At 46.6% G+C, this 11885-nt stretch overlaps 7 non-coding genes across 7 annotated transcripts; 2 read left to right on the forward strand and 5 right to left on the reverse strand.

The window, feature by feature from the left end:
- The first annotated feature begins 1106 nt into the window (after positions 1-1106).
- LOC138227126 (5S ribosomal RNA) lies at positions 1107-1225 on the forward strand. Its single transcript, XR_011184847.1, has one exon. It is a non-coding gene; the product is annotated as a 5S ribosomal RNA (ribosomal RNA).
- A 771-nt stretch (positions 1226-1996) lies between these two features.
- On the forward strand, positions 1997-2070 carry trnat-agu (transfer RNA threonine (anticodon AGU)). Its single transcript has one exon. It is a non-coding gene; the product is annotated as a tRNA-Thr (tRNA).
- A 1881-nt stretch (positions 2071-3951) lies between these two features.
- trnas-cga (transfer RNA serine (anticodon CGA)) lies at positions 3952-4033 on the reverse strand. The gene has a single exon. It is a non-coding gene; the product is annotated as a tRNA-Ser (tRNA).
- A 1389-nt stretch (positions 4034-5422) lies between these two features.
- trnas-gcu (transfer RNA serine (anticodon GCU)) lies at positions 5423-5504 on the reverse strand. Its single transcript has one exon. It is a non-coding gene; the product is annotated as a tRNA-Ser (tRNA).
- A 596-nt stretch (positions 5505-6100) lies between these two features.
- Positions 6101-6214, reverse strand: LOC138227122 (U5 spliceosomal RNA). The gene has a single exon (XR_011184843.1). It is a non-coding gene; the product is annotated as a U5 spliceosomal RNA (small nuclear RNA).
- Positions 6215-6607: 393 nt separating this feature from the next.
- On the reverse strand, positions 6608-6721 carry LOC138227123 (U5 spliceosomal RNA). The gene has a single exon (XR_011184844.1). It is a non-coding gene; the product is annotated as a U5 spliceosomal RNA (small nuclear RNA).
- Positions 6722-10018: 3297 nt separating this feature from the next.
- LOC138227118 (U4 spliceosomal RNA) lies at positions 10019-10160 on the reverse strand. Its single transcript, XR_011184840.1, has one exon. It is a non-coding gene; the product is annotated as a U4 spliceosomal RNA (small nuclear RNA).
- Between the last annotated feature and the right edge of the window lie 1725 nt (positions 10161-11885).

The raw sequence follows: 11885 nt of genomic DNA on the forward strand, positions 1-11885 counted from the left end.
AATGCCGGGGAATGGCACCTGTAAAGTGTTAATTGGGGCACAGGAACAGCCCGTCTCGTCTCGGGGGGGCCGGCTTCAGAGACAATACAGCAAACACAGCGGGGCGGGGGAAGAAGAAGACGACACCACACATGCGGGTACATTCAGCTCCGGCGGGAACGAGACATTTGTCGGTCTTTTCAAGTGCCGAGAGCCGAGCAATCCTTCACTTGTATCGTTTCTCCCCGGTGACTAGATCTGGCCCTGCGACTCTCGACTGGGCTCACCCCCGGGGCAGCCCAGCAGGTGTGAGCCTGGCCGGCACCCGGATGGGAGATTCCACCCCGGAAAAGCTCCGGTTGCTGCTGCTCCTGCAAGAGGTGTGACTGGGACCAGTAGGGAGCGCTCACCCTGCGGGCTGTGTGGCTCTCTTACGCCCCAGCCTCCTGATGGAGGTCAAACCGAGGTCCCGACCCTCCTTGGCCATTAGGAAACCCCAGGGCGTCTCTCAAAAAGAGACGCCGGGGGTGTCCCTCTGGTGTTAGTGCTCCCCTTTACCCATCAGTTGGGGTCTCCTCCTAATCCCCGTCTCACCTGTAACAATCAATGACGAGGCCCCCCTGTCCGTGAGATTTAGTACTCGCGCAAGAGACCGGGGGCAGAGCGCGAACGCGGTCCCCCGCCCCCCACAAAGTGCGCGCTCCGGGTTCCCTCTCGGGGCCCTGCAACACAGCGGAAGGGCAGCGAGAAGGAGCCTCTTGCTCTGACGCCGCAAGGCCACAAGAGGGCGGAGGCGCCGCGCGCCCGGCCGACGTGTTGGACCGGTGCGCTTTACGTGCTGAAATAAACACGCGAAAGCCCCGAAATGTTTCCAGAGTGCTGTGCACTGGAGGTTTTTGTCTGGTGAAGACTTGCCTGGTGCTCCTCCGTGCAGATTGTTTGTCCTCCTCCAGTGCGGGACGAGCCAACACAAGGGAGCGCATTCGCCAACATCCAGGCACGCAATGCGATTTGGAAAGCAGCTCCTTTCCAAAGAGTTGCACACGAACGATCCTTCAGTCCCGCTCGGGGGGCACGGAACCCCCGCCACACACAGCTTCAAGTAGCGAGTCAGGGGCTGGGCTTTCGCTTACGGCCACACCACCCTGAACACGCCCGATCTCGTCTGATCTTGGAAGCTAAGTAGCGTCGGGCCTGGTTAGTACTTGGATGGGAGTCTGCCTGGGAATACCAGGTGCTGTAAGCTTTTGCTCTCCCGGCCAGCAGGGGTCGCCGTTGGTGCCGTAGGCTTTGGGAGGAAAACCTGCAGGATGGAAAGGTGATCTATAGCCTCATCTCTAGAGATGTTTTGTTGCTGTGGCATGTGTGTGACCCATATTAAAAAAAAAAACCCGTCTGTAAAACGAATATCGAGGCTGCCTCTAAATCTGCAAATGAAGATGAGTCGATAAACCACTCGTTTTTCGTATAACTAGACATATATTCATTTGTTACCGATTTCATTCATTGAGCACGGATACAATAGAGGTACAGCCATTCACTGTTTGACATGTCTGCACTGGTACAGAACCGAGCAATCAGAAAATGGGTGAAACTGTCTTTAGACTCAGCATACAGTAACCACTCGGCCACCTCTTCTAGGAAACTGGGCTGTCCTGACATGGGTTGGCGCACTCCAGTTGATCTTTTTCTTTTTTTTCCCTCATACTCGAGGGTCATTTTCCTGTTCCACATGCGATTTCAACATTTTCCTTGGGAGATGTCAAGCCAGCAAGCCACTGCTGTGGTTCAGTGGCCAGTGTGGAGTTCAGTGGCCCTGTTGTACACAGAAAGCACATTGAGCTCCTTGGACATGAAAAGTTCCAGATAAAAGCCATTTGTCATCCTTTCTCTTGGTGTCGATGTTGCTATTGTATGTAAAGATGGCAACTTGCTCAGCGAGCAGGCGGAGCACACACCGAATGCAGATGTGTCTGAGTGGTGTGTCCAAGTGGCTGCAAAAGGACAGCACTCCCGGGGCGCCGTGGCTTAGTTGGTTAAAGCGCCTGTCTAGTAAACAGAAAATCCTGGGTCCGAATCCCAGCGGTGCCTTTTTTTGTTCTGTGTTCTCGAACAGAACTGGTCATTATGGACAACCTCATACGTCTAGACTTAATTAATTGCAAGTATTCATTTCCTGTCTTGAACGACTTGTTTTTCTTAAAATGGATGCAACTTGCAAAACATGAAATACAAACCTCGCTAATCAGCGCTCGCGGCTGGCAAAAAAAAAAAGAAGTCAGCAATGTTTTTTTCTTTAACCTTAAGCCTGCTAATGGAGAAGAACCTAGTCGCCACATCACATACATCCGTTTCAACGATAAGAAGGTAACAACTATCCTCACTCCAGAGTAAATCTCACGTTGAGGGCATATTTTTTTCCACTTTACCATGAGTCGGGCTCAGCTGCACAGAGGCGAGAGCAGAGCAATGAGGTCAGGGGGATAGGGGAGTCACACGCTGGCGGTTTGAACACGCGGAAGATCACTGAGGGATCCACAGTATGTGGACCCTCCGTGCGCCATCATTCCACACTCCAGACTCTGAATCCTGCCATCCGAGTTAAGATCTCGGCGGAACCTGAGGCGCTGTTCTTTCTTAAAACGTAATCTGGTGAGCATTTCTAGAATCGTACTTGTATAGATGCAGCCTTTAATGTGTTGCTAGGTTAAAATTTATGACTTCTTGTATTTCAGTAGGCAACTGCCCTCTTGATTTCGGATTGAATTTCTTTATTACAGGGGCGCTTTTATGATGACAGAGTCATGTTCAGGTACTTTGCTTGATGGAGGAAGCTCATTTCGGACTCTGTGATCTGCTCACCTGGAAAGGTCTGCTGTACTACTACAAGAGAGAAGTAGAGTCTGGAGGAAGGGACAATTTTATGATGCTTTGGAAGGTAATGTTTTTTTTTTTCTTTGAAATCGAAATGAATCAGAATATCAGTGCAAAAGACAAACTCTTGGTTTGGTTTAAAGAGATATGGTTTTAAAACAGACAAAATGTAGAAAACAGGTGTTTCTCACTTTTGGAAAAGAATGGACCGGGGGTAATATTTTACTAGTTGCAGTGCTAAGCTCACTGGGTTACAGTCCTGCAGTGTCACACCAGGGCCAGTGGTGCAATGGATAATGTGTCTGACTATGGATTAGGAGTTTGGAGGTTTGACTCCTGCCTGGCGCTGGTTGTTTTTAAACACATCAGCCTACTCCCTAAGTAGCCTGTGCTACTTACTGCATTGTAATCGTACCCAGTAAGAGATTTCCTTCATGTAAATGAACTGCACCTGACAGCTTTAGAAAAACACCTGGGCTCAGTACGGTGCTGAGAGCTCAAGTTGTACCAATAAACTTGACAGTAAAAGGTTGTAATTAGTCAAGAAATAAAGTCGAACAACAGCTGCGGGTTTGATTCTGAACGTATCAGATTGCAGCACCTTTTACTTCAATTGACAAATGATAGAGATTCGAAGAGAGATCCTTCAGACCAGCAAGCGAACCCACGGCTATTTCGGTTTTCTATCTAGGCAACGTTGGTGTCTGCAATAGCATACATGAAAGCGTGATGCAATTTCTGTGGCTACATTTGTTGCACGTCATGCACAGTAAGAGTGTTTCTAACACCAAATAAAAAGTCAACAATTAGCGATCATGCCTTCTCCTCAGTTAACCCACTGAAACCCTTGCTGTTAACAGTTCTTTAATGCGTGCTTTACGAGCACCTACATATTGTGTCGGTTCTTTCAGTTTTATTCATTAGGTTTTCAAAGGCATAAGTAGAACACCAGAGGTGCGAACGCAAGATGTGTGGTTATCTGAAGAACTCATTTCCATGGCAGCAGGGCCAAGCGATTTAGCGTTTTTATAGTACCAGGAAAGGAGAAACAGCACTTCGCCTTTGCCGCGCAGGCACAAGGAGACATGCGGCAGACGCCGTAGTCGGCAGGATTCGAACCTGCGCGGGGAGTCCCCAACGGATTTCGAGTCCATCGCCTTAACCACTCGGCCACGACTACAGCGAGTTCACCCTCGCCGCATTCCTCCTTTAATCTAACACGGAGTGCGACGTGGCTGCGGAAACCTTTTCAAAGTCGCTCTCCGTTAAAAAAAATAAATACCTTTGACAAAATACGTGCCGGCAGATAGACACGCCTCAGAGGGTTTAAGGCTGGCTTCACGTTCAAATGATAAAGTCTCCCCGTCCGGATGTCAAAATGCAGCTTTGGCAGACAGAACAAACAGCAACAAACCACAAATGTGGATAAGGATTTTACAAGCTGCACCACACTGCACTTTCAAAAGCATTTACATTCCTGTTAGACGCAGGAATTGCCTTTGATTTGCGTGCTTACAAACGCCATGGAAAACGAAACAAAACAAAAGGCCTCAGCTCCTGCACTTGATTATAATGCCGTTACGTGTCGAAGCAGGAATTTACGTCATCCTACCACTGCAACACAGGGAATAGAGGGAAATGAGCACACGCTACGAATTGTCTCAATCATTCCTGTTAGACGCAGGAATTGCCTTTGATTTGCGCGCTTACGAACGCCATGGAAAACGAAACAAAACTAAAGCCCTCAGCTCCTGCACTTGATTATAATGCCATTACGTGTCGAAGCAGTAATTTACGTCATCCTACCACTGCAACACGGGGAATAGAGGGAAATGAGCACACGCTATGAATCGTCTCAATCACTCCCTAGAGTCCTAAGGCGCATTGAAGGGTGCACCCCCATCATTAATCGTTGCGCCTCTGTGAAAGGAAAGCTCTTGAGCAGTCTTTGAAACAGCTCGGATGAAACACTTGATTGCTTCCATGTGCATCTGGAGCCCATTTCTTATTTTCACTTCACGCCCATTAAAGCATTTCTAAAACAGGAGATTCGCGCTTGGGAATGCGCCCTGCCTTACAAATAAAACAGGTCTACGGGTCTGAAACCCGCTCCACGGAAAACAGTTCTGTTGCGCTTTTGATCAAAGGGAGATTCGCTGTTCTTACTTTTTGATGACATAACACCCAAAGGGGCTTCTTTGGAGCTGGATTTCAACCAGCATCCTTGGCGGTATCCTTTACAGTCCTCTGTTCGGTCGACAAGGGACAGAAGGGGGCAGCTTTCCTCACACATACAGTGCAATGTACTGTAGTGTTCCCGTTCATTGAATTTGCAGTTCTGCATCAGACCTCTAACCCGTTTCCTTAGCTTGGATTTAAGCCACGAAGCAGGCTTCTACTGTATAAACGTCTAGAGGAATGACAAACTGTGATTCTGAGAGACTGTCAAAAATCGCTTTCTCCGTTTGCGTTGCAAATAAGTGAAAACGCGGTCTCAACCCAGAGCCAACGTTAGCCTACTATACCATGTTCAGCCACCGCTAGAAAATGTACGGCTCTAGTACCAGAGCAACGAGGATGGGATTCGAACCCACGCGTGCAGAGCACAATGGATTAGCAGTCCATCGCCTTAACCACTCGGCCACCTCGTCGAGGAAACTGGGCTGTCCGGACATGGGTTGGCACGCTCCGGACATGGGTTGGCACGCTCCAGATGATCTTTTTCTTTTTTTTCCCTCGTACTCGAGGGTCATTTTCCTGTTCCACATGCGATTTCAACATTTTTCTTGGGAGATGTCAAGCCAGCAAGCCACTGCTGTGGTTCAGTGGCCAGTGTGGAGTTCAGTGGCCCTGTTTATTATGCCTAATAAACAGGAGATCCTGGGTGATCCTAGATGATTGCAAGCCGTACAGCCTCCGCCATGCTTCCCAGGTGGGATGAGGTTTTGGAGTTGGTATGCAGTGTTTTGTTATCTCCAAACATAACGCTGTGCACATTTACCAACAAGTTCAGCTTTTGTCACGTCTGTCCACAGAACATTGTTCCAGGAGTTGCTCTGGAACATCCACGTGGTCTTTAGCAAACTTGAAAGGGGCAGTGGGGGCAGACACTTCCCGCCCCCCAAAGAAAAGAGCGCCAATCAGACAGGCGGAGACCGAGGACTCGCAGAGCAGACAACCACAATCGCCATAACAAGAGCGATTGTGAGCGGTTTTGTTTTCTCTCTTTGACCAGCCCAGCTGCGCCCCACCCGAAAGCAGGGAAGCAGAAAAATTGCATGGAACTCATTCATGCTCCTCTCCACGGAAATCTTTAGTAAAAGGCAAAAGATTTGTATGAAATGAATAGAAACCAGAGTGCGTGGCTGCACAGCTTCAGGAGCCCAGGCCACCTTCAAGGCCTCTGCCCTGCCGGTCGTGGTTGGCAATGCACCTGGCCTTACAAACGAGCCAGTGGGGTCCGTTCAGCTCCGGGCTCATCGCCTGCGGCTCTCGGCTTGCGGGCGTGCCCAATCCGTGCGATAACTCGGAAAACACCCGGCCACACTGTGCCGGAAACGACGCACTCTGGGAAGCCGCTTTGCAAAGCGAGGTCCCAAGATCCCCTGCGGCCGGACACTTCCCGCCCCCCAAAGAAGAGAGCGGCAATCAGACGGGCAGAGACCGAGGACTCGCAGAGCAGACAACCACAATCGCCATAACAAGAGTGATTGTGAGCGGTTTTGTTTTCTCTCTTTGACCAGCCCAGCTGCAACCACCCGAAGGCAGGGAAGCACAAAAATTGCACGGAACTCATTCATGCTCCTCTCTACGGAAATCTTTAGCAAAAGGCGAAAGATTTGTACGAAATGAAGAGAAACCAGAGTGCGTGGCTGCACAGCTGCAGGAGCCCAGGCTGCTTTCAAGGCCTCTGCCCTGCCGATCGTGGTTGGCAATGCACCTGGCCTTACAAACGAGCCAGTGGGGCCCGTTCAGCTCCGGGCTCATCGCTTGCGGCTCTTGGCTTGCGGGCGTGCCCAATCCGTGCAATAACTCGGAAAACACCCTGCCATACTATGCCGGAAACGATGCACTCTGCTACAATATGATTGCTACATATCTGCATTTGTTGGTTTTTAAGGAGTAAGAGTGCAGGGAGTTTAAACCTGCGATCCAGTGTGTTGAAGTATTTCACAACACTACCCCTAGCACATCTGGAAATAAATCCTCATAATGATTATTGCCCTGGGCATGTACCATAAAATCAGTGAGCATATATATATATATAACTGTGTTGAAGCTAGAGACACAGAATAACTGCAAACACATCCTAAATACAGTGTTCCTGCACCTTTGACCTCATCCAGAATGTATCCTTTTTTGAAAGGGATTGCTGTCAGAATGCACAACTGAATCCCAAACAGAATCTCTAGTCAAATATGATCATTTGTGAAACAGGCAAATGAGTCTCTCAGGTGCCCATTGCTCATTTTCCGACACATTTATGCAATACTTTCACCATGCATTGAGCAATAGGGATTAAAGACACCACAGGTAAAGTTTTCGCGTTGAGCAATAGGGATTAAAGATACCAGAGGTAAGGTTTAAAAGTGATTCTGAGGTGTAACACATCAGCTAGGCATCTGAAATGCGGGGTTTGAGAGCCCTTCAGGGAACACCGTACCTTAAAGGTACCAGAAGTCCACTAGTATAAGCATTAAGTCACTGTCACCCCTGTTACAATGTGATTGCTACATATCTTCATTTCTTTGGTTTTTAAGGAGTAAGAGTGCAGGGGGTCTAAATCTGCGATCCAGTGTGTTGAAGTATTTCACAACACTACCTGTAGCCCGTCTGGAAATCAATCCTCATTCTGATTGTTGCCCTGGGCATGTACCAATAAATCACTGAGCATATATATATATAGCACTGTGTTGAAGCTAGAGACCTGTATGTATAATATGATGCTAAAATGTTATTTTCACATATATTAATGTAATAAATGATTGCTTATGCTTTATAAACAAATCTAATTAAAATAAAAGCTTACGTTTTGTATTTATCTTGTACCATAGAACATGATTTTCTTTGTATTTCAAGCCCACAAAGTGTCCAAATGACGCACTACATAATATAAGGAAGATTATCACATGCATATCGGTATTATCTTTCTTATGAAAATGCATTCCTTTCATTACCTTTTACTTTTTAAAATGAACTCAAATTGTGTATAATGTAATAATTTAAGTAGAATAGATTCTAATAATATAAAGATCCAGTGTATTGCACTGGCCTGGTCAGCCTGGCCTGGTGGATGGTGCACATAGCACTTTCAGTGCTGGAGGTGTTAATGGCGGAGGTGTTGGAGAGTGATAGCTGTGTGGGATGGGTGGGTGAGTAGCTGTCGTGGGTTGTAGCTTTTCCTTTGCAGCTTGTCCTATACCTTCCTCCTGTAGGCGTCCTTGCTCTCTCTCAACTTCTGTTTTAGCTCCCATCATGTAATGATGAACATGATTTACATGATAAAAGGAAGATTATCACATGCATATCGGTATTATCTTCCTCATGAATATGCATTCCTTTCATTACCTTTTAATTTTTAAAATGAACTCAAGTTGTGTATAATGTAATAATTTAAGTAGAATAGATTCTAATAATATAATGATCCAGTGTGTTGCACTACTTCACTGCTTCACTGCTCTATGCCGTCTGGAAATAAATCCTCAGACTACTTACTGCCCTGGGCATGTACCAATAAATTACAGGAGCACATCTATATATCACTGCGTTGAAGCAGGAGACACAATCACTGCAAACATCCTAAATACAGTGTTCCAGCACCTTTGACCTCATCCAGAACGTATAATTTCTCTCAGGGGCCCATTCCTCATTCTCAAGACACATGTATGCAGTACGTACACTATGCATTGAGCAATAGGGATTAAAGACACCACAGGTAAGGTTAGAAGACATTCTGACTATATTCTAAAATATTGGACTCATATTCTTATGATGGCAGACATGATGCTGTGTTTAAAACCGGGGTTAATGGACATTATATGACTGTCAATTCTGTTTTGTTTTGGAGACTCTTGGCTGCCTATGTGGTACAGTGCAGCGTGAAAAAAACATTTTCCAAAACTGTGTCAGCTCAAAAGTTGTAAGAAAACCTTTCCAGCTGCTTTAACTCTCTTCTTTTTTGTCATTTAATTGTCTGTCGGCACTATGTGGTAGGGTTGCATGACAACCCATCTCACCACGGAAAGGAACCTAACAGCTTTTGTAAGAGAGGAGAAAGGGACCTGGCCTGTACGGAGATCGAACCCACAACCTTGGCGTTATTAGCACCACGCTCTAACCAACTGAGCTAACCAGCCTCACGACAGCAATCCTCTCTGTGCTGCAAAAAATCGAACTCAGGGAATTTCTTTTGCCCTCCTTTGAATAGAAAGCCGTGTAATTCAGTGTACGGGCTTTCTCGTGCAGTTTCATGGTTCTTGTAACCCAAATCCTACACTGGCGTGAAGTGACCCCCCATTTCACAGCATTTTTCAGCTGATTTAAAATGTACCTAAAGGAGAAGCATTATTGAAGACCATCAATTACCAAGAGCATTTGTCAAAGGTTTTGGTGGTCATTTTTAATGACCACAGAGCGCTGTGACCTCGGTTTTACATCTCATCCAAGAGACAGCGCCCTTTTACAACACAGCGTCTCCGTCACTATGCTGGGGCATTGGGACCCGCACAGACCTCAGGGTGAGCGCCCCCCCGCCGGAACCATTAACACCGCTTCCAGCTGGAAACTTTGTTTTTCCCTGTAGCTCACCCTCATCCGGGTACTGACCTGGCTAACAAATGCTTAGCTTCAGTGGGTTTTCAGTTGCGAGTTGCAAGGGGATGCAAGTGATGGAGCCGCTCGCTGCAAAAGCCACTGTTTTGGCTGGGAATCGAACCAGAGCCTCCCACGTGGGAAGCGAGAATTCTACCACTGAACCATCAATGCTCAGTACCCAGGCCTTCAAAAAAGACGCTTTTTTGGTGCTCTGTTAAAAAAGCGTCGACATTACCTCTTTCAAAAGGCTTCACTTTCCTAGTCAGATTCCAAGGCTCATTGAACCCGGGCTGTTTCCTCCAGCGGTATAGTATTGCAGTTAGACAGCACGATGCCTGCAAGACTATGTCACGCTCTGACGAGACTGTCAAAAATTGCTTTCACCGATTGTATTGCAAACCGGCGGAAGCGGGGTATTGGGAAAAGTTTTCAACTAGCAATAATCGCGCCTCGGCTAAACCTCACAGGCTACGATACTGCCAATGCGCAAAGCTGACGGTTGCCAGGCAACCGCGGGGATCCTATGGAAATCGTTATCAATCGTCTCATGGCATGTTGTTGCTGTAACGCTTCATATTTGTCGTCTTCTTCTTCTAGCTTGAGGTTTTGAAGAATTTCATGACAGACAAGGGCTCCGTCGGGAACAAAGGGCGTTGTGAGAAAACCGTTGCTTATTTTCAGCAGCAGAAATACAACCCTTTAAATACAAGATGACAGAACAATGACGAAGGGCATGCCGGGAGGAACTCATGCACTACAGAGGAAAGGGGGCGGGCACGTACAGTTCACATTCAAGCCACAAGTACTCTTCTCGGATGTTGCACAAACAAATCCTAACGTCTTGAAAGCATTGCAGCATGTTTGTGTCCCACTTCCCGTGGCTGCAGGAGGACTGACACGAACGGACAAACACAATCTGTGGCGTTTAGCGTGACATAGTCTTGCAGGCATCGTGCTGTCTCACTGCAATACTATACCGCTGGAGGAAACAGCCCGGGTTCGATGAGCCTTGGAATGTGACTAGGAAAGTGAAGCCTTTTGAAAGAGGTAAAGCACTGCACAACGGAATTGAGGGAGAATCTTCCAGGGGATTCTGAGCGGTGTCTGCATACACGCAGTCCGATATGGGTGCTGAAAGCTTGAGCTACTCTTAATGTCATGCTGCCTTTCCCCGGAGTAAATCTGTTACATTGAAAGAATGCTTCTCGCAGGTTCAAAAAGGGACCCTTGAATGTGGACATAAAAAAACAAGAGTTCGCTGGCATTATATGCTAGAAGACACAGACCGGCGCCAGACCGGTAAAATGCCAGATGAACTAGGGATTGGACAGTTTCCAAGTGCTTGTACAATCGATGGAAATGTTCAAATAAATGTGCAAAAGAAATAAACAAAATAATCATTTATTTCTTTATCATATTGGCTAGCTAATGTCTTTGCTAGTTAGTGGCTGTGTTTCTGCGTTGGGTAGCAACGGGTGACTGTTCTCAGGCGGAAGATGTAAACAGCTTAATGTTCGTGTTAAATAATTCATTCTATACAGCAATCGCATATTTGGGTACCGTTTCATAAAACTTTCATGCTTAAAATGTTTAGGGAGAAATGGAAGACTGGTGTGTATTTTTTCTTTAAACTACCAAGACCAGCCATACACAGTACAGTTTATGTACATACAGTAATGTTTATGTTCCTAAATTAATATTGTTTATGACCTTCAGATGCGTTATGCTCCTCTTCTTTTTATGCTCAGCTACTAAAATTTCCCTTTAGTGGTAAAATCCATATAAATATTCAAAACTAAGCGGATTAAAATGTGCACAGTAAAGACATTAAATGATTAAATCTTTTCACTACCAACCAATGCACCACGAGTGCCCCTGTCGGTCATTTTGGCCAGCCAAGCACTTACCGCGGTGTCCTCCGGTGCCCTGCAGTGGCTTGTGGGTAGGTTACTGTACCGTGGGTTTTTATCGCGCATTTTGAATGGCTGCATCTGTATGATGTTATATGATGGTTTTTTTTTCAAATTTTAAATGATCATTTTTCATGGAGCTTTGAAGGGGATAAATTCAGCCTCTTTAGCCAGGCCAGAGCTCCAGGAGCCTGTGTAGGATTCTAGCTTTCTCCCCTTGCAGGCATCGGGCACAGAGGACCTCATGGTTTTCCTAAAAATCTTTTTTTTTTTGTATTCCTTGTTGTTCCAAACTTAATTCTAAACACT

Source organism: Lepisosteus oculatus, unplaced genomic scaffold, assembly GCF_040954835.1.
Source record: "Lepisosteus oculatus isolate fLepOcu1 unplaced genomic scaffold, fLepOcu1.hap2 HAP2_SCAFFOLD_239, whole genome shotgun sequence".
NCBI lineage: Eukaryota > Metazoa > Chordata > Actinopteri > Semionotiformes > Lepisosteidae > Lepisosteus > Lepisosteus oculatus.